This window comes from Heptranchias perlo, chromosome 22 (assembly GCF_035084215.1).
Source record: "Heptranchias perlo isolate sHepPer1 chromosome 22, sHepPer1.hap1, whole genome shotgun sequence".
In the NCBI taxonomy this organism is placed as follows: domain Eukaryota; kingdom Metazoa; phylum Chordata; class Chondrichthyes; order Hexanchiformes; family Hexanchidae; genus Heptranchias; species Heptranchias perlo.
This window is the reverse complement of record NC_090346.1, coordinates 15,876,219-15,898,182: the sequence shown is the minus strand read 5'-3', so window position 1 is coordinate 15,898,182 and position 21,964 is coordinate 15,876,219. Positions and strand designations below refer to the sequence as shown.

Genomic DNA, 21,964 nt, shown 5'->3' with positions numbered 1-21,964 from the left:
AAAAATTATCTTGATGAAATTATCAAGTCAGACAACATGGGAGGAATGCTTTCCATAGGAAGATTTAGTCCTTAGTGACAAAGATAACTTTAAAAAAAATGAGTGTCATCGCAACTCAGGAGGAATAAAGCGGAGAACAACCAGACTGCTCTCGTCACAGGAACAAAAGAAACATGTCACTGAGAGACATTTCTCGAGAAAAATTAGAAATATGTTGGCTGCTTGGGTTTAGTTCCCTTTGAGGACATTGGTTTTGGTGACCTCAGGTTAAAATACCATGGAGTGCTACTAATTGCAATATAAGTCACAACTAGTCTTCAGTGTAACTGTTTATGGTATCCTATGGTCAGCAGTTAAACCTTTTGCTTCAAAGCTGCATAGAAGATATAATACGAAGCGGGACATTCGACCCACCCAGTCTGTGTCAGCATTTACCCTCCATGCAAGAAATAGTTCCAATCATATTTACCCACCCTGTTCCCATATCCCTTCAGCCCTTTATTCTTCTTCCACCTATTCATGGGATGTGAGGTGTCAAGTACATAAACATGTTGATTTAGAAGTTAAAATTAATACTTGATTTAATTTTGTTCTTATAAGGTATCTTTTGTATTGCACTTATCTTTCAAAGTACAAGTGTCAGCTTCTGTTCTCAGGAATTCATCAGCTTTTTTATTGAAGAAATTAATTGAAAAGAACAATGTTCATACTCGACTAATCTTATTTGTATTACTATTGATTTTTCTGATGCAAAAACTGGTTGAGTCTAGCAAGTCAGGCATTCCTGCTTTTAACAGCCATATTTAATTATTTGCAAAAAGATCCTTGAAGAACTTGTGTGCGTGTGTGTCTTTGTTTGTGTGTGCCTGTATGTATATGCATTGGATCATCAGTGCACTGTATCATGGCAGTGCTGGAATGCAGGTTTAATTTTGTGCGCGGTTCCGAGTGCCAAGCCTACCATGGTACTGTAGGGCAGTGGTGAGTGGTGATCAAGTGCCTCTCATGATGCTCTTCTCGACAGATACTGTTCCATGAGAAAGCAAGCATTTTCCTAGACTTGGACCACAAAAAAGATAAATGTAAGGAATCTTACAACACCAGGTTATAGTCCAACAAATTTATTTTAAAATCACAAGCTTTCGGAGATTATCCCCTTCGTCAGGTGAATGAGTGAAAAGGTTCTCAAATCGCATATCTTATACAAGGCTGGGACAGCATCACACCAATGAAAAGGTGTCGTTGTTATTCAAACAGGCCAGTCACGGACAACAGCACGTCCCAGTACACTGGATATACATTGTGTCAATTACACAGACAGACAGAAAGAAACCCAAATGGCAGAGAGAGAGAGGGAATATTAAAAACATAATTTTTTTTCCCCTTTTTGCTGGTGGGGTTACGTGTAGCGTGACATGAACCCAAGATCCCGGTTGAGGCCGTCCTCATGGGTGCGGAACTTAGCTATCAACTTCTGCTCGACGATTTTGCGTTGTCGTGTGTCTCGAAGGCCGCCTTGGAGAACGCTTACCCGAAGATCGGTGGCTGAATGTCCTTGACTGCTAAAGTGTTCCCCGACTGGGAGGGAACCCTCCTGTCTGGCGATTGTTGCGCGGTGTCCGTTCATCCGTTGTCGCAGCGTCTGCATGGTCTCGCCAATGTACCATGCTCCGGGGCATCCTCTCCTGCAACGTATGAGGTAGACAACGTTGGCCGAGTCACAGGAGTATGAACCATGTACCTGGTGGGTGGTGTCCTCTCGTGTGATGGTGGTATCCGTGTCGATGATCTGGCATGTCTTGCAGAGGTTGCCGTGGCAGGGTTGTGTGGTGTCGTGGACGCTGTTCTCCTGAAAACTGGGTAACTTGCTGCGAACAATGGTCTGTTTGAGGTTGGGTGGCTGTTTAAAGGCGATCATTTTCCGATCCTCCCTGGCGACAGGCATGGTGCTGGAGGATTGGAGGACTGCTAATGTTGCATCGTTGTTTAAAAAGGGAGAAAAGGATAGACCTCGTAATTACAGGCCAGTCAGTCTAACCTCGGTGGTGGGCAAATTACTGGAATCAATTCCGAGAGACAGAATGAACGGTCATTTAGAAAGGCATGGATTAATCAAGGACTAACTTGATTGAATTTTTTGAGGAGGTATCAAGGAGGGTTGAAGAGGGTAGTGCATTTCATGTAGTGTACATGGATTTTAGCAAGGCTTTTGACAAGGTCAAAAACGTAAAAACCCGTTGGATCCAAAATTGGCTTAGTGGCAGGAACAAATGGTAATGATTGATGGGTGTTTTTGCGACTGGAAGGCTGTTTCCAGTGGGGTTCTGCAAGGCTCAGTACTAGGTCCCTTGCTTTTTGTGGTATATATTAATGATTTGGACTTGAATGTTGGGGGCTTGATCAAGAAGTTGCAGATGATACAAAAATTGGCCGTGTGGTTGATTGTGAGGAGGAAAGCTGTAGACTGAAGGAAGATATCAGTGGACTGGTCAGGTGGGCAGAAAGGTGGCAAATGGAATTCAATCCAGAGAAATGTGAGGAAATGCATTTGGGGAGGGTAAACAAGGCAAGGGAGTACACAATAAATGATAGGATACTGAGAGGTGTAGAGAAACAACGGGACCTTGGAGGTCGTGTCCACAGATCCCTGAAGGTAGCAGGACAGGTAGATAAGATGGTCAAGGTGTACGGGATACTTTCCTTTATTAGCCAAGGCATTGAATGTAACAGCAGGGAGGTTATGCTAGAACTGTATAAAACATTGGTTAGGCCACAGCTTGTTATACTGTGTACAGTTCTGGTCACCACATTACAGGAAAGATGTGATTGCACTAGAGAGGGTACAGAGGAGATTTATGAGAATGTTGCCAAGGCTGGAGAATTTTAGTTATGAGAATAGATTGGATAGGCTGGTGTTGTTTTCTTAGGAACAAAAGAGGCTGAGGGGAGATTTAATTGAAGTGTATAAAATTATGATGGGACGAGATAGAATGGATAGGGAGGACCTATTTCCCTTGGAAGAGGGGTCAATGACCAGGGGGCATCGATTCAAAGTAATTGGTAGAAGGATTAGAGGGGAGCTGAGGAGAAATATTTTCACCCAGAGGGTGGTGGGGGTCTGGAACTCACTGCCTGAAAGGGTGGTAGAGGCAAAAACCCTCAACTCATTGAAAAAGTACTTGGATGTGCACTTGAAGTGCCGTAACCTACTGGGCTATGGACCAAGTGCTGGGAAGTGGGATTAAACTGGAGAGCTCTTTTTCTGCCGGCATGGACACGATGGGCCGAATGGCCACCTTCTGTGCCATAACTTTCTATGACTCTCTGTGTGCATCACAGTACAGTTTGCACCTCTCTCGTAGGTGTCCGTTATTCTTGGTGTTCTGCAGTGGCGTTATTGTGCAGTGATGATGTTAGGCTTTCGTAAGAAGGAATGGACTTGCATTTATCTGGCGCCTTGTGTCCTCAGGATGTTTCAGTGCTTCACATCCTGTGAATTAGTCTGAAGTACCGTCACTTGTTATGTAGATAAATTTGGCGGCCAATTTGCCAACAGCAAGGTTTCACAAACAGCTGGTGAGATAAATGATCGATTAATCTATTTTGGAAGTGTTGGTCGAATTCCGTGCTCTCCTTCATGTAGTGTCATGGGTTCTTCTATGTCCACCTGTACAGGCATGGGGCCTCAGTTTAACATCACATCCAAAAGATGGCATCTCTGACATCCTGCAGTAAAGTGTCACCCCAGATTATGTGCTGAAGTCCTGTTGTGGGATTGAACCCAGGTGAGAGTGCTACCAACTGATCCATGCTGAAAATATAGCCCTAAGTAAGTGTATTGTAGCACTGTAATTAATTGCCAGTGGCATGGTTTATAGTTTATAGTTTATAATGAATCGTAGAACATTTGATTGCAAGTGAGAAGCAAGCTGCATTTTAATCTAGCAATTTATGATATTGTTGGAGGCCCTCAATAAAAGTCACAGTACTATCACTTGTGCAGAGTTATTAAGAGTAGGGAGCCATCTAAAACTGAATTTAGATTAAGGGGTTATAGATAACATCGTAAGCCACAGGAACAAAGTTCAAATAGCTTATGGAAGTCATTTGAAGCTGGAAATGAATTAGAAATTGTATTGTTCCTGCCCCCCTCTAAATTTGTGTGCCTAAAATATATTTTTTTAAAAGTCAGATGTTCTACTTAGAATAATGTTTTATTCAAAAACTTTTTAAAAATTTGTTCATGGGATGTGGGCATCACTGGCAAGGCCAGCATTTTTATTGCCCATCCCTAATTGCCCTTAAGCAGGTGGTGGTGAGCTGCCTTCTTGAACCGCTGCAGTCCGTGTGGTGAAGGTTCTCCCACAGTGCTGTTAGGTCGGGAGTTCCAGGATTTTGACCCAGCAACGATGAAAGAATGGTGATATATTTCCACGTGGGATGGTGTGTGACTTGGAGGGGAATGTGCAGGTGGTGTTGATCCGATGTGCCTGCTGCCCTTGTCCTTCTAGGTAGGAGAGGTCGCGGGTTTGGGAGGTGCTTTCGAAGAAGTCTTGGCGAGTTGCTGCAGTACGACCTGTGGAATGTACACACTGCAGCCACTGTGCGCCGGTAATGGAGGGAGTGAATGTTTAGGGTGATGGATGGGGTGCCAATCAAGCGGGCTGCTTTGTCCTGGATGGTGTCGAGCTTCTTGAGTGTTGTTGGAGCTGCACTCATCCAGGCAGGTGGAGAGTATTCCATCACACTCCTGACTTGTGCCTTGGAGATGGTGGATGGCTTTGGGGAGTCAGGAGGTGAGTCACTCACCGCAGAATACCCAGCCTCTGACCTGCTCTTGTAGCCACAGTATTTATGTGGCTGGTCCAGTTAAGTTTCTGGTCAATGGTGACCCCCAGGATGTTGATAGTTGGGGATTCGGCGATGGTCATGCCGTTGAATGTCAAGGAGAGGTGGTTAGATTCTCTCTTGTTGGAGATGGTCGTTGCCTGACACTTGTCTGGTGCGAATGTTACTTGCCACTTATCAGCCCAAGCCTGGATGTTGTCTTATTAAATAAAGGAAAGTTAAGTGAACAGGATAATCATTGACAGAAAAAAAGACTCCTTTATTTGTGTGGGAAGGGAATTTGCAGAAAATAAATAGCTTGTGCTGCACAAAATCATTTTCTTCTCCCCTTAAGGTAATCAACTTAATATTTGAACTTTTCATATACTTAATAAAAAGTTATAAACAAGCTGCTGTCCAACTCAAATGTGTATCTTACCTCCCTTTTCAGTATCGGTTTGTGTCATTTGCTGAAGCACTATTCATTGTTAGCAGATCATTCTAAAAGCAAGATACACCCCTGTCTCCTCAGCCACTCGAGATAAAAGCTCCAATGTCCATTTAATACTTCGATTTTGTTCATGCTACGTTTTGCAGGGAAGGTAGGAAATCTAGGACAAGGAAACAAAAGCACTTTTGACAACTTGATTTAATCTGACGACTATTCCTATTGTGAAAGTAGACATACTTGGACATTTCAATTCTCAATGTTTACATCCTATTTTACACTAGGTTCAGGCTACACTGCTATTTTTTCATTATTTAATTCTCCTGAAGCAAAGGCTGGTTATTTCTGGAGAGTTATTTTGCTTTAGTTGCTCCTTCCACAATTAAAATAGGATAGTGGAAACCATGAAGTGAGTTAAAGGCTGTAATGTCATTAAGGAGATGTCAGATGATGTCCTTTACCTTTTGGAATGGAGCTTGAGTTGTTTATTAGCATCAACTGAAACTTCAGATGAGATTATCACTTTGAATTTTTATAAGTGTTTTTATAAGTGTGTATACTGTGGAGTTTGTTGTGACAGCATTCTTCAGTTTGAGTTTTTGGAGCGAGATCAGTAACAGTTATTGTGAGGGGCATAGATGGCTATTGATTTCCGCAGGAATGGGTCACCAGTTGTACCTTTATCACTTGATGAATGTGCAGACGAGCAACAGTTGACCAATTGAACATCATAGTAGGTCCATTACAGCAGTGTTGTCCAATATGTTGGCCACCTACCATGTGGCTAATTGAGAATTCAGATGCAGCTGATTTCATTTTTGATTAGATTAAAAAATGAACAAAAGACACAGTGGTTGGGCATATGAACTCAATATTCACATTTGCCCATTTTATACATGTGTACTTTTTGTGCGTTTGTTGGTAAAATGGTAAGACGAAAAGCACAGTGTGCAAGTGTTTTTTGCTCGTTGTGTGCGCTTTACTTCTTTGGTTACTGCTTATTAGTTATCTGCTAAAATGGTGTGTTAAACGTGTAAAAACACTGGATTTACGCACGATGGAAACACCAACAACATTGTATGGAAAGGGGAGGTGTCATGGTCAGCTCGACTAATCGGAATAACTGCTCCAGACCAGAAGAAAGCAAGCTCAACCAATAATGAGCAGCTCCAATAAGGCACATGATGGCAAATGGTAAGCAGCATCCGGCTGTGTACTGGAAGGAGAGTGGGGCCTGGAGCCTCCCGGCGCGTCAACATTCTCAGTGATTGCTCTGATGAAGTCAAAGTACTGCTCGTAACTGCTGGACAAAAACCGAGAAGCTGCTCAAAGATGTGTTGTGTCTGATAAATCCATGCCAGAATTCCAGACTTTGGTGAAAGAGAAAATCTGCAAAGTTTTGTATTGAATGGTGGTAGATGTTTATTAAGTAAATATACACATGAAATACGTCGTGTGTGAGGCATTTTCTACTAAAATGAGTGCAAGCGACTAAAACAGTGTCACCGTAACCTGTGGCTGGTCGTCTATTTCCATTGGACAACACTGCATTACAGGCAGAGTAAGAAATCTTCACTCGGACCATTTAGTTGGTTCATTTGCCCACCTCCAGTTTCAGAACCGGATCTGATTGAATTCATTTACTTCCTTTCCAGACCCCCCAAAAAATCATACCCTCTGTTATTTGCTGAATCAGGAATTGGTTCAACTAATTACTGACTTTCGAATGCTTTGCAAGAGCTACCATTCCATATACAAGGTCACCGTCCCTTTTACAAGTTGGCAATTCTAATGATATGTACACTATATAATAGTGCAATGAGTACTTTTTGCAGTTGAAGATTAATCTCAGACTTAGGTTTATGCACTTTCAGCAAACATCTTTATGTTGCAGATCTGTTTGTGCACGCATTCAAAAAGTTGGTTTTATGCAGGAGTTGCGAATTGTTTTCCATCTGGTAAATGGGCTTCATCCTCTGATTTTCCAAATTAATTTGGGCGGCTTTCCTTGGCTGTTATCAATTGTTTTTTTTTGTAGAGCAGTCCAAATGTTTTTGACCTCAGGATAATAGGACATGTTGATTGGCAGGGCTGATGCAGTGTCAGCTTGATAACGATTGATCAAGCTACACAAATCGATGCTTGTTTTAGATTACTCTTTGGGGGGATGAGCAGCATTGTTGGCTTTGCACAAGAAGAGGCTAATAGCACGTGTTAGTGTTATTTAAAGACAAAGCAACTATCTATTTTAGGACTGTGAACTTAAAAAAAAATAAAATTGAACAACCAGTATTCATTATGAACAGTACAGATTTAAAAAAATTTTTATGCACTTTTTTTTAATGTCCCTCACTGCTCCATTGCTGCCCCCCAGGGCTTCAGTGCCCCCTTTGCCTAGGAAAGTGAGTGAGACCTAGTCTGTGTCAGTGCTGGCAATATATGGTATACTACGACACTAAATTGGGGCATGGGATGGGGGAACAGAGTATGATTCAGACATGTCTTGGTTATGTCTTTTGAACAGAGAACGTCTCTTGTTCCCCCTGTTTGCAATATTTGTGAGACACATGTAGTACAGGACATATGAGCTGTTATGTGGTATGGGACTGTTATGTTGGTGTGTTCACTATTTGGGGTTCACATGGCCCGAAGTGAGGTAGCAGTTACAAGGTCAAAGTTTAAAAATATGTCTAATTGATGTTTTGAAAATTATGAAGAGAATTAAAGTTGATCCAAGCAAATTATCCACCTTTGTGAATTTTGAATACCAGAGGACGCAAGTTTAAATGTTAAAATAGAAATTGAAGTCAGGCAGAAGTTTTCACCCAAAGGTTAATCAGGTAATGGAATAAATTACCAGGTAAGGCCATTGAAGCAGACACTGTAAATGGGTTCAAGAGGTAATTGGTTATGTTTCTGGAGGAAAATATTCGGCGCGGTTGAACCATAAAAAAAAGAGTTGTTGGGCCTGATACTTTTTCTTCTGTTTTTGCATAATACCTCTTGTTTCACGATAACTAATGCACTGCTACAGCTGGCTGCATTCTGCACCAATAGAACCAACTTCTAGTTATTAGTGAATATTCTGTGTTGCAACTTATCATGTAGAACAGGATTTTGTTGCCATTTGGATACAGAGTTCAGTTGTCAGCTTTATTGTTGAAAAGCTGAAGAGGTAAATTCATAAGTGTCTAATGAGGGATTACCTGCCAATGATGCTGTCCCCGGGTGATGTTGAGGAACAACATATGCTAAAGAGCACGGCTAGTGTTTTACATGAGGTCAGACTTTACTCATGCAGTATTGTTCCCTCAGTGTAGCAGCAGAGAGCTTGCCTGATGGAGGGTGAAACATCTGTTTGTTTTCGGATCAAGTGCAAGTTCAGTACTTTTCTGAAAAATCAGTCTAAGAAAGTAATTCGTTTATTTATTTGCAGGATGTGGGCATCGCTGGCAAGGCTAGCATTTATTGCCCATCCCTGGTGCTCCTGAGAAAGTGGTGGTGGGCCTTTTTCTTGAATCACTGCAGTCTGTGTGGTGAAGGTGCTCCCACAGTGCTGTTAGGTAGGGAGTTCTTGGATTTTGACCCAGCAACGATGAAGGAACGGCCGACATATGTCCAAATCAGAATGGTGTGTGGCTGGGAGGGGAACTTGGAGGTGATGGTGTTCCCATGCACCTGCTATCCTTGTCCTTCTAGGTGGTGGAGGTTGCAGGTTTGGGAGGTACTGCTGAAGAAGCCTTGGTGACTTGCTGCAGTGCATCTGTAGCTCGTACACTGGATAGGATCTTCTGGAGGAAAATTTACAACATATATGAGAAATAGACTGTGGTTACAAAAGACTACAGATTCTGCAAGACTTCTGCAGCTTTCCAACTTGTAGTTTATTTTAAATTCCTGCAAAAATTGGCCGGTGCAAATTTTTAATTAATGTAGCATTAAAGATGCATACAGAGCCACTGATTTGAATTCATCGAGTTTTTGGAGTAAACCTAAAACCTATATTCTTATTTCTGTAAGTTTTATTTTGGTAAGGATTAATTACCAGCAGGGTTGTTCCCTAGTTTGAGCTGAAGTGCCTTGCTGTGAGGTTTTATTGCAGGCTGAAGGTATCTGTATTGAAGTTGGCTGCTGTTTTGATATGTTGTACTTTGATTTCTCTTTCTTGAGAGCAATCAGAGCATGAGATTGATCTTTGCACTGCTTGAATCAAATGATTCAGCACAGGAAGAGAGAGGGAGCATGTGTGCTAGAGCAGGCACTGGTTGGGGGGGGTGGATGGTGGCAGGGGGGTGGGGGGTGGTGGGATGGGTGGGGGGAGGAAGAGAGAGACTTCTGTTGGGAGTTTTCAGCTTGCAACTCAAATTATTCTTGGTGAAAGACTAAGACTGGCCAACTTGCATCATTCAGCACAGCTACTACTTTGGGTTCAGTGCCGTGTTAGTCACAGCTTTGTTTTCTAACACTTTTGCCTTAAACTTTGCCACTCACCATTTCAGATGATTTCAGATAAAGCTTTTGATCTGAAACCAGGAGTCCCTATTTGTATGACCAGGGCTGGTGCTGTTGATGAAGTGGATGTGGGGTTTGAAACTAAGTTCGGAATATAGCAGGAAATAGGGGATACGCAAAGTCAGGTTGAGCTTGAATGGACGTCCAGATTGGGGGAGGGGGAAGGAATCGGGCTAGAATAGAGAGTTTCTTGAGGGGTGAATAGGCTTTAAGTCTTGCCAGTATTGATCTGCAGAAAGTTCTGGTTTATCCATGACTTGATGTGGGATAAGCAGTCAGACGGCATGGTGACAGTTGTAGAATCAACTGTAAACATGCAGAGATGAAGCTGAGTATCATCGACATGCGATTGAGAGCTATCCATAAGCAGCAGAATAGGAGGGGAACAAGGATGGAATACACTAGAAGTGAGAAGCAAAATACTGTAGCCACTGGAAATTTTTTTTAAAATTTGTTCTTTGGGATGTGGGCGACGCTGGCAAGGCCAGCATTTATTGCCCATCCCTAATTGCCCTTGAGAAGGCGGTGGTGAGCTGCCGCCTTGAACCACTGCAGTCCGTGTGGTGAAGTGCTGTTCGGGAGTTCCAGGATTTTGATCCAGCGACGATGAAGGAATGGCGATATATTTCCAAGTCGGGATGGTGTATGACTTGAAGGGGAACGTGCAGATGGTGTTGTTCCCATGTGCCTGCTGCCCTTGTCCTTCTAGGTGGTAGAGGTCGAGGGTTTGGGAGGTGCTGTCGAAGAAGCCTTGGCGAGTTGCTGCAGTGCATCCTGTGGATGGTATACACTGCAGCCACAGTGCGCCAGTGGTGAAGGGAGTGAATGTTTAGGGTGGTGGATGGGGTGCCAGTCAAGCGGGTTGCTTTGTCCTGGATGGTGTCGAACTTCTTGAGTGTTGTTGGAACTGCACTCATCCAGGCAAGTGGAGAGTATTCCATCACACTCCTGACTTGTGCCTTGTAGATGGTGGAAAGGCTTTGGGGAGTCAGGAGGTGAGTCACCCGCCACAGAATACCCAGCCTCTGACCTGCTCTTGTAGCTACAGTATTTATGTGGCTGGTCCAGTTAAGTTTCTGGTCAATGGTGACCCCCAGGATGTTGATGGTGGGGGATTCGGCAATGGTAATGCCGTTGAATGTCAAGGGGAGGTGGTTAGACTCTCTCTTGTTGGAGATGGTCGTTGCCTGCCGCGAATGTTACTTGCCACTTATGAGCTCAAGCCTGGATGTTGTCCAGGTCTTGCTGCATGCGGGAACGGACTGCTTCGTTATCTGAGGGGTTGCGAATGGAACTGAATACTGTGCAATCATCAGCGAACATCCCCATTTCGGACCTTATGATGGAGGGAAGGTCATTGCTGAAGCAGCTGAAGATGGTTGGGCCGAAGACACTGCCCTGAGGAACTCCTGCAGCAATGTCCTGGGGCTGAGATGTTTGGCTTCCAACAACCACTACCATCTTCCTTTGTGCTAGGTATGACTTGACCCACTGGAGAGTTTTCCCCCTGATTCCCATTGACTTCAGTTTTACAAGGGCTCCTTGGTGCCACACTCGGTCAAATGCTGTCTTGATGTCAAGGGCAGTCACTCTCACCTCACCTCTGGACTTCAGCTCTTTTGTCTATGTTTGGACCAAGGCTGTAATGAGGTCTGGAGCCGAGTGGTCCAGGCAGAACCCAAACTGAGCATCGGTGAGCAGGTTATTGGTGAGTAAGTGCTGCTTGATAGTTCTGTCGACGACACCTTCCATCACTTTGCTGATGATTGAGAGTAAACTGATGGGGCGGTAATTGGCTGGATTGGTTTTGTCCTGCTTTTTGTGGACAGGACATACCTGGGCAATTTTCCACATCGTCGGGTAGGTGCCAGTATTATAGCTGTACTGGAACAGTTTGGCTAGAGGCACGGCTCGTTCTGGAGCACAAGTCTTCAGACACTTCTGGCTGAAGATGGTTGCAAACGCTTCATCCTTGTCTTTTGCACTCACGTGCTGGACTCTGCTATCATTGAGGATGGAGATGTTTACAGAGCCTCCTCCTCCTGTTAGTTGTTTAATTGTCCATCACCATCTGAAATAAAAACAGAAAATGCTGGGAATCCTCAGCAAGTCAGGCTGCATCTTTGGAGAAAGAAGCAGAGTTAACGTTTCAGGTCGGTGACCTTTCGTCAGAACTGGAAGAAGTTGAAGAGTAAACAGTTTTTAAGCAAGTACAGAGCCAGGGAAAGGAGTGGGGGAGGAAGGGGAGAAAATAACAAATGGGAAGGTCTGTGATAGGGTGGAGGGCAGGAGTGATTAAATGACAAAAGGGATGATGGTGCAAGGCAAGGAGGGTGGTAATGGGACAAGTAAAGAAACAAAAGATGGGTCCAGAGGAGCTGTAACTGGCAACATCTGAACCATTAGCAGCACTTGCAGTCTGAAAAAATGGGAGCAGTGGTTATGATCTGAAGTTATTGAAATCAGTGTTGCGCCCAGAAGGTTGTAAAGTACACTAGAAGTGACCGTGCAGGCATGGAAGGAGAAACCATTCTAAGAGATATACCAGCTCTTACGACACAGGTAGAAAGCATACAAGGACAGTAACAGGAAAGTGGACAAGGGGAGAGGCGCTGGAAGACGATGTGTGGTTGACTGCTGAATGCTGCAGAGGTCGAGGAGGGATATTGCACTGGAGTCAAAGTTAGAGAATGTCACTGAGACTTTGATTAGGGCAGTGTCAATGCTGTTGGCAGGACAGAAACCAGACTGACAGGATTTGAGCAGGAAGTGGTTGGCAATGAAGTGCAGTCAGTCATCCTGTTAACTAAAATGAGTAATGAACTCATCTACCAGTAGTGAGCATTACCAAACTCCAGAGAAATGAATGCCATAACAGCAGGGGCGTCTTGTGTGTTGGTGTGTTTTTCCTCTTGTGTCATAAAAATTCTGTGACATACTCTGGACTACCCCTGTAACGAGTTTTATTGGGCAGTTCGTGAGAACAAATCATTGCTCACAGCTGCCAGCTCGAACAAAAGATACAAACTCGAAGCTGTGCCGTCATGAATGGTTAGCAATATAAATTCAAGTTAATTGTTTTTGAGAAAAAAAAATCAGAAAATCTTCTGTCCTTCAGCAGGTGACTGTCCCTCCCTGATGCACTCCGTTTGAGGGCTGTTTTTACATTATAGGAGGTCATAATCCTATATCTGACCTGGGAGTAATTGACATTGACACTCTGCCGGAAATGGCAAGTGTTCGCCAGCACTAACGTCCCTCATGATGGCAGAATAAAAATTGGTGCGGGAGCAATGAAGTGGCCACTCTGTTCAGCATGGATTTGAAAACAGCTGATTGTCCAGTGGATTCTTTTGATTCTTGAATCAGTAGAAAATATATGCACAATAGGAGAAGCTGTTAAGAAAGAAAGATATTGCATTTGTATTGCGTTTTTCACATCCTCAGGACATTCCACAGTGCCTTGTAGCCAGTGAATTACTTTTGAAGTGCAGTCAGTGTTATGTGGTACTGCTCTGGTCATGTGTTTCATCAGGTATCCGTTACTCCATAGCAAAACAAGCGGAGAGTACAACTGTGCGCCTCTGGTTCTGGAACCAATGGCTGCTTTGCACAGGACTGTAACACTTTTAATTGCTAATGATACAGTTGGTGTCAGTCCAGCACCTGCTGGTTGATATGGTAGCAGCCGTAGCAATGTACCAATAAACAGCTGAGGAGCAGAGATCAAGCATAGCAACCACAGTCACACAAGAAAAGCAATCTTTGCTTGAGGCTGACCAATTGTTGCCTGGTGAGTAAAATGGATTAATAGAGAACATCCTGTGGTTATAACCTGGTGTGAACAGTGTGATTGTTTCTAACCAGTACAGAAACAGAGATGTAATGATGGTTGATTGATTCTGAGGCAAACTCTGAAATGACTTAGATGTAGGGGATGATGAAGTTGCAGTTTATATGACTCTTCAGGGAGGTGATGGACAGTCTGCAGGAATAAATGCAGATGTTGGTGCCTAGTGGATGTGGAAGTGATGAGTTTGAATGCTTTTATGTTAATAAATTGATGGAATTGAAATTATTGTTGAACTGGATACAGGAAATGAGATGATGGGCGCACTCTTCAAAGCCATGTCATGTGCAAAATAAGTCTCTCCAAACACACACCTTCTGCTGCACCAATGTTCTCTTCTGACTGTTAGACAAAGTGCAAGATGAGATTTGCATAACTGGCTGCTGATTTTTCTCTCCCTTCCTTTGATATCTGGTCTACATTTTGCATCTGCTCTTAGTGGCACAGTTATGATCACAAACATCCCACGTAGAGAATTTCAGGTGCAAAGCTGTGTGCAACCACTCTTTGGCACTGCTACTTTTTAAATCTATTCATATATTGAAACTGAAAGTCACACTGAAGAAGTTGACACTGCAGCTGGTTCAGTGTCCTTAAAATTTCAGGATATTGCAAAGTGACCACAGCAGTGCTATAATTATTAGAAAAGGTGGCTGCTCAATTGAAGATTTTTCTGAATTTATCTGTAAAACAATTTGTGAAAATCTGCTCAGTCTGGTTTGAAATATCCCTTTCTGAAGTCTTGTTTTTTTTTCAAAAACTCAGTCAATCCGTCTAATGAAACAGGATATAGGGAAAGGGCGTTACACAGCTTTGTTGAAGTACCTCATCTCTTCTTTTCATTTTTTGATACTGACTTGTAAATCATTCATGCTGCTACCAACCATCCATAATTCTAGTTGAAGTTCAAATATCATGTTTTTCAGAGCTTTGTAGAGTGGATCCAAATTAAGAAGTCACTAGTGGGATGTTGGTATGGTATGCTCCGTTTAACTCTCAACTAGCTAAATTGTGACTCTGTTAGTTGCAAATTTAAGTTGGCCCTTATTTAAATTCATCCCAGAGTTGTGTGAACAAAAGAAATCAAGCACAACCCAGACTGAAACTCTTAAGATTTATCCTATTAAAGTATGTTAATCCATCTTACAGTGAAGAGATTTTACTTGGCTCCTGTCCTGTTGTAAGTTAAGGAAGTGTGCAATACTTTACACAATTTTGACCGACTGTTAATTTTCATTAAGTGACTGGAGGAGGAATTGTAGTACTTTTGATGTCAAGAATGGGTTGTGACTCATAGTGAATGTTTTCTGGAAAAATGTTGCATTTTGACAGTGTAAATTCAATCTCTACATGTCGTGTGAAGAGTACAGATGGCTGGGAGTATGTTGCAAGATTGTAATGCACTGGAACAGGTTCAGGTAATGTCCTTGTCTGTAAAGTTTGAGGTTTTCAATAGTAATCCAACAATTGTGATGATTTAGGCTTTTTCCAATTTCTTTTTCTCATGAAAATGACTTGGTGATGGTTTCCATAAGCAGAGAACTGAAACCTGTATCTTTTAATATAAAAACAGAAACTGCTAGAAATACTCAGCAAGTCAGGCAGCATCTGTGGAGAAAGGAACAGAGTTAATGTTTCAGGTCAATGACCTTTCCTACATCTTTTAATCTCTGGTACACCGAGTTAGTGTAGCACTGGTCCAACAATGAATCCTGACTATGATAAATTGTTTTGTGTAGAGTACAGCGGATGAGCGCTGTCTTGTGTTAATCAGAAAATGGAAAATATTGTACAGATTTTACAAATAAAAATAATTCAGAGAAGCAGAAGCAAAGGCAAAATACCATGCATCACACTTGGCAATTTACAATAAATGCAACTGTGATGGCTATTGGAGAATCTGTCCCATCAATCCCTCTCACCAGACTCTTGGAAAAAATACATTCTTTTGTGTTTTTTTTTTATTCGTTCACGGGATGTGGGCGTCGCTGGCAAGGCCAGCATTTATTGCCCATCCCTAATTGCCCTTGAGAAGGTGGTGGTGAGCCGCCTTCTTGAACCGCTGCAGTCCGTGTGGTGACGGTTCTCCCACAGTGCTGTTAAGAAGGGAGTTCCAGGATTTTGATTATGACTTTTCGTAGCAAGATTTTACAACTGAGTGGCTTGCTGGGCCATTTCAGAGGGCAATTAAGAATCAACCACATTGCTGTGGGTCTGGAGTCACATTTAGGCCAGACCGGGTAAGGACGGCAGGTTTCCTTCCCTAAAGGACATTAGTGAACCAGATGGGTTTTTACGACAATCCGGTAGTTTCATGGCCATCATTACTGATACTAGTATTTTAATTCCAGATTTTTATTTAATTAATTAAATTTAATTAATTGAATTTAAATTCGCCAGCTGCCGTGGCAGGATTTGAACTCATGACTCTGGATTTTAGTCCTGGCCTCTGGATTACTAGTCCAGTAACATAATCACTATGCTACCGTCCCCCTGTTAAATATGTAAGTGCTGTTTCTGGAGCACGATACACTTCGATACATACAGCTGCATGATGAACAGAACTGAAAACTAGCTACCAGCTCTGGGACTTTTACAATCTGACCTGCTTTGATGTAAAAGCATGATTTGTTTTTTTATATTCGTTCATGGGATGTGGGCGTCGCTGGCAAGGCCAGCATTTGTTGCCCATACCTAATTGCCCTTGAGAAGGTGGTGGTGAGCCGCCTTCTTGAACCACTGCAGTCCGTGTGGTGAAGGTTCTCCCACAGTGCTGTTAGGAAGGGAATTCCAGGATTTTGACCCAGCGACGATGAAGGAACGGCGATATATTTCCAAGTCGGGATGGTGTGTGACTTGGGGGTGAATGTGCAGGTGTGTTGTTCGCATGTGCCTGCTGCTCTTATCCTTCTAGGTGGTAGAGGTAGCGGGTTTGGGAGGTGCTGTTGAAGAAGCCTTGGCGAGTTGCTGCAGTGCATCCTGTGGATGGTGCATCCTGTGGATGGTACATACTGCAGCCACTGTGCACCGGTGGTGAAGGGAGTGAATGTTTAGGGTGGTGGATGGGGTGCCAATCAAGCGGGCTGCTTTGTCCTGGATGGTGTCGAGCTTCTTGAGTGTTGTTGGAGCTGCACTCATCCAGGCAAGTGGAGAGTATTCCATCACACTCCTGACTTGTGCCTTGTCGATGGTGGAAAGGCTTTGGGGCGACAGGAGGTGAGTCACTCGCTGCAGAATACCCAGCCTCTGACCTGCTCTTGTAGCCACGGTATTTATGTGGCTGGTCCAGTTAAGTTTCTGGTCAGTGGTGACCCCCAGGATGTTGATGGGGGATTCGGTGATGGTAATGCCGTTGAACGTCAAGGGGAGGTGGTTAGACTCTCTGTTGTTGGAGATGGTCATTGCCTGCCGTGAATGTTACTTGCCACTTACGAGCCGAAGCCTGGATGTTGTCCAGGTCTTGCTGCATGCGGACACGGACTACTTCGTTATCTGAGGGGTTGCGAATGGAACTGAATACTGTGCAATCATCAGCGAACATCCCTATTTATGACCTTACGGTGGAGGGAAGGTCATTGATGAAGCAGCTGAAGGTGGTTGGGCCAAGGACACTGCCCTGAAGAACTCCTGCAGCAGTGTCCTGGGGCTGAGATGATTGGCCTCCAACAACCACTACCATCTTCCTTTGTGCTAGGTATGACTCCAGCCACTGGAGAGTTTTCCCCCTGATTCCCATTGACTTCAATTTTACAAGGGCTCCTTGGTGCCACACTCGGTCAAATGCTGCCTTGATGTCAAGGGCAGTCACTCTCACCTCACCTCTGGAATTCAGCTCTTTTGTCCATGTTTGGACCAAGGCTGTAATGAGGTCTAGAGCCGAATGGTCCTGGCGGAACCCAAACTGAGCATCGGTGAGCAGGTTATTGGTGAGTAAGTGCCGCTTGATAGCACTGTCGACGACACCTTCCATCACTTTGCTGATGATTGAGAGTAGACTAATTGAAGAATTCAAGGAAACAAAATGTTTAGTCGTCTTAATAAGCAACGGGATAATAGCATGTAACCGTTGTCTTTCTTTCCTGCAACACCACAAGACTGTCATCCCAGTAGCATAATTGTGGACCAATATGTTTATGGGTCTGCTGCTGGGATAAAGGAGCCGCTTTTAGCAGATCCTGGTGCACGGAGGTCGCTCTCCCTCAATCAAATTAAACAAGCATCGATATAAAAGCAGCTTTAGTCTGGCCCATGATCCAGGATGAATTCGATTAGAGGTCTGAGATGAATATTTAACACATTGTTCCTAATCAATCTAACATGGACACTCTTCGCATTGCAGCCAACCACGTGGATTAGTCAACCACAGACTAATTTTACAACAGAAGAAAGAATATTTCACAGATGTCCCGTGAGACAGCTGATGCCATATTTAACCATGTAAAACTATCCAAAACCAAAGGCAAAATTCCTATTTTTCTGCCTATTGTGTTTTGTTGTTCTAATTTGATTTTTCTGCTATTGTTGTAAGTTTTTTTTGGTGTATGTACATTGCACAGCTTGGCTAGAAGAAATAGCACTTAGTGCTGCTCTCTTACTTAGTTATAGGACTGAAGGCTGGAGTAAAGCAGTGAAGAGTTCTGAATTCACACATTGAGTTTCTTTTGACCAGTTCTGACAATTTTGAAGAAATGGGTTTTCTCCCCTCCCTAGTGGGAAGGTACTTGATCTTAATTTGCTGAATATTCCCAGTGACCGTTGAAATTGGTGACTTGGATATGAAGGATCATGGGCACACATCCACGTACCACGACTCTGGTTCATTGCCTTAGTGCTCTAACATACTGCACCACCATGCGTCTGAACACCTTGAAAAAAAATTATAAGATAAATATACAGTGCCAGCAAGTATCTGCAACCAGTACTGTTTGCATGATAATAACCATGATAAGTGATTAACTTCTGTTAGACTGCAACTACTTGACCTACTCCCTGGTCTGATTGAGGCCTGAGCAGGGGTGGTTCCTGCTGGAGGCTGAGGCAGAGAAGAGAGGAGCTCTCTTCTCAGTGGTGTTGCATTTGTACAATTCCTGATAGGGGAGATGATAGGATTTTTAGGGGTCTTGCATCTGACCAGTCAGTGCTGTGTAACTCAAGATGTAAAACAGTTTGATTTTTATTTAGCCAAATGGTGAGGGGGGAGAGGAAGTAACAGTTCAGTTTTTTGTAGTAGGCTACAACCCATATCACAGAGATGATAAAGTAAATACGGCATGTAACTAACCCTGTAAATTAATGTTGATGGGACACCCTTCTGCGACTGATTTGGGGATTTTATGATCGTTGTATTCAGTTTACAGTGGGTGACAGATAGAAAAATAGAAATAGTGATTTTTTTCCCCCCCTCCCAGTTCAATTAGATACCAGCATGCACAGAGTGGCAGAAATTCAGACACCAGGTCACCCTTCGTGACTGTAACATTTAATTGGCAACTGTCTATGTCTTTTATTTTCTCATTTTTATTATTGACCAGTCTGATGCTTACCTTCATTGTGTGTGACAGTCAGAACCCCATCTCTCTCCTCCATCCCCACTTATTCAGTCCCCAGTGGGAGCTGCTGCACTTGTGCCAACCTTTGGAGTAAGTGGGGAAATATGGATTTAGGTTATTTGATTGCATTATATGTGCAGCATGTTGTTGTTTCTTGATGTGCAGTTGTCATTGGATGAAGCTTGTGTCTTTAGTTTGGAAAACAGAAGCAGTTATTTGCTGGGATCTCCCTCTTATAACTTGGAGGAGCTGAGAATTTCACAATCTAAATAAAATTGTGTGTCACACAGTGGAAATTGTTTCCATGTTTTCATCAAAAATTTACTTAGCTTTTGGTGATATTGATTAGGATAGTAATCCTACCATCTAGTGCCAACCCATGGCCTTAATTTCATAATGATTTTACTTAATAATTTATTATGAAAACTACCAGGCTCTTGTAATATTTGACATTAAGCCACCTGTTAGATTTTTCCATGAGAACAGCAGATCTTGGTTCTGTCTCCATAGGAGCAGGAGGAGGCCATTCAGTCCTTTGAGCCTGTTCTGCCAGCAGCATGTCCTCCCAGCACTCTAAATTTGTAATCCTTATGAAACGTGCCCATTTACTCTCAAGTTAAGGAGACGTTAACAATGTATTGGCTCAACTTTGTTTGACCTGCTTCATGCCAGAATGAAACATTCCTTAGCTTGAGATCTGTGTGTAGCCTATGAAGATGTTGGCTGAATTACCAAAAGGGCAACTGTCAAGAGGATCTGGAATCCAGACAGGTGACTGGGCTGCTGAATGTTTTGGTGATTGGATCCTCCACAGGGCTTTCCCTTAGTTGTATCATAATAGAAGGGTACAGTCAGCCTGAAAGGAGGTGTTGGCTCTTTCACAATATTTGCAAACTCTGGAGCATGCCTTGAGGCTTCAGTCCCTGGATGAGGCAGTAGAACCATACACTTGCCATGCAGCGTGTAATGTAAGAATACTCAGATGGACAGTGATGTGATGCTTCTTCACGTCATTATGCAATTTGACAGATGTGGGTTGCCAGAACGGATCAGTTCTCTTATTAATGAGCTCTCCACAGAGGCAGCTGCAGATGGTCTTTGCGAAGCCCATTGAGTTTTGCAAGGCCTGTGGGCAGTTTGCAGCACTCTGCTCCTTCATTTGGTGGTTTCCCTTTCCCGTTCCCACTCGTAATCCAACTCCATTTCTTTCCATCCAAACTTGCAAGAAGATTCGTAGCTTGTCCATGTGAATGAGTGAAATGTGTTGGATAATTTCAGAAGATAGTAAAATAAGTCCCACTTCTAAGATGTTACTATTGAATTTGTTTTTCTTTCTGGATCAATGTATGTTGGGGGTATGGGTGTCATGTCTGTTAGTGAGCATCAGTTTCACTATAATGGGAGATGGTCAGTCAATAACAATTGAATCAGATATCAGATATTGACTAGAATTTTCTTCAGGGATAAACTGTTTGTATCTCTAAGAACAGATACCAGCTGAAGCTTTAAAAAAACATTGTGCATTATGGAGAGTAAAAGGAAACCACAGTGGGAGCTCATGCTGCTGATAAAGATGCCTTCAGTTTACAAAGCCATCCAGCAGCTCAGACGCAATTCCCATTGAGGAAGTTGTGTTGAGAATTCCAGGTCTGCCTGTCACTTCGACTAATTTTGCTCTCTTAGTTAAGGGAAGCTGGCAGTTACATAATCCCATTTGCTTACTTTGCATTCATTCTGCTTGCGGAGAGGTGAATTATTTCTGCTCTTGCATTACATCTGGACGTCTTTTGGGACAATTGCCATTATTGTTTATGACTCTGGGTGTTTGTGAGCAATCTTATTCACTACTTGAATCAAGTGTCACTAATTTGGCATTTCTTGATGTTGAAATAAATACAAGTGGTGTGCCTCAAACAAAGCGATCAAATTCTGACCATTAATGAGTGCTTTGTTGAAGTTATAATATTCAAAAGACTTGGATACAAACTTTTCAATGTTATCACTCAGTTTGTAATGCGCTCTGGTTCTGAAGAACTGTTCACTGATGTCATGGGCTGAATCTCCTTACAACTGCTTGGTTCAGGATTTTACTGAAATACGAGGGAAGCTGTTAATACAAAAGTAATAGATATATGGAGTAGAGGCAACTTTTTGATCTGTGCAAGCACTGTTATCAACTTTAACAGTATGTGGTTAGCTCCAAGATTCATTTTAGGAATCATTTTTATTTTCCTTCATCCTTGCCAAAAGGCTGGATAGGTGACCTGCTTCTGGCTAGTTGAATGCTGCTGGTATAACGATTTGCAAAGAGTTGCATGGATGAATCTCTCTCTTTGCTGCCATTGCTTCTCCCATGATCGTGGAACCTCATGGCCTTTGCTCAGCTCCTTCCATGATGAAGTGGCTGATATGAAGCTTTACTTGTAGGTAACTGCTGGTTTGAAACAAGCCTTGGTATGTCCTATTGTGAAGTAGCTCAGCATGTTAGAACTTCAGCAAGTTGTATCATTGTGCTGCCACAGTAGGTGTCTGGGGGTCAGCTTCCACTGTATGCTGATGATGCTCTACCTCTCCAGCACTCCTTGACCATTCCACAGCTTTTGTGTTGTCAGTGCTGCCAGACAAACCTTCATCAATGCCTTTGTCACCTCCAGACTTAACTTATTCCAGTACTGGCTGGCCTCCCATCTTGTGCCCTCCTTAAACTTCAGCTCATCTAAAACTCTATCCCACACCAAGTTCTGCTCACCCATCACCGCTGTCCTTGTGTTTAAATTC

General features: G+C 43.1%; 1 protein-coding gene across 1 annotated transcript in view; it reads left to right on the top strand.

Moving 5' to 3' along the window:
• Window positions 1–21,964, top strand: part of LOC137340518 (probable helicase with zinc finger domain) — a 223,433-nt gene that overhangs the window by 54,421 nt on the left and 147,048 nt on the right. The gene's annotated exons all lie outside the window — the stretch shown is intronic.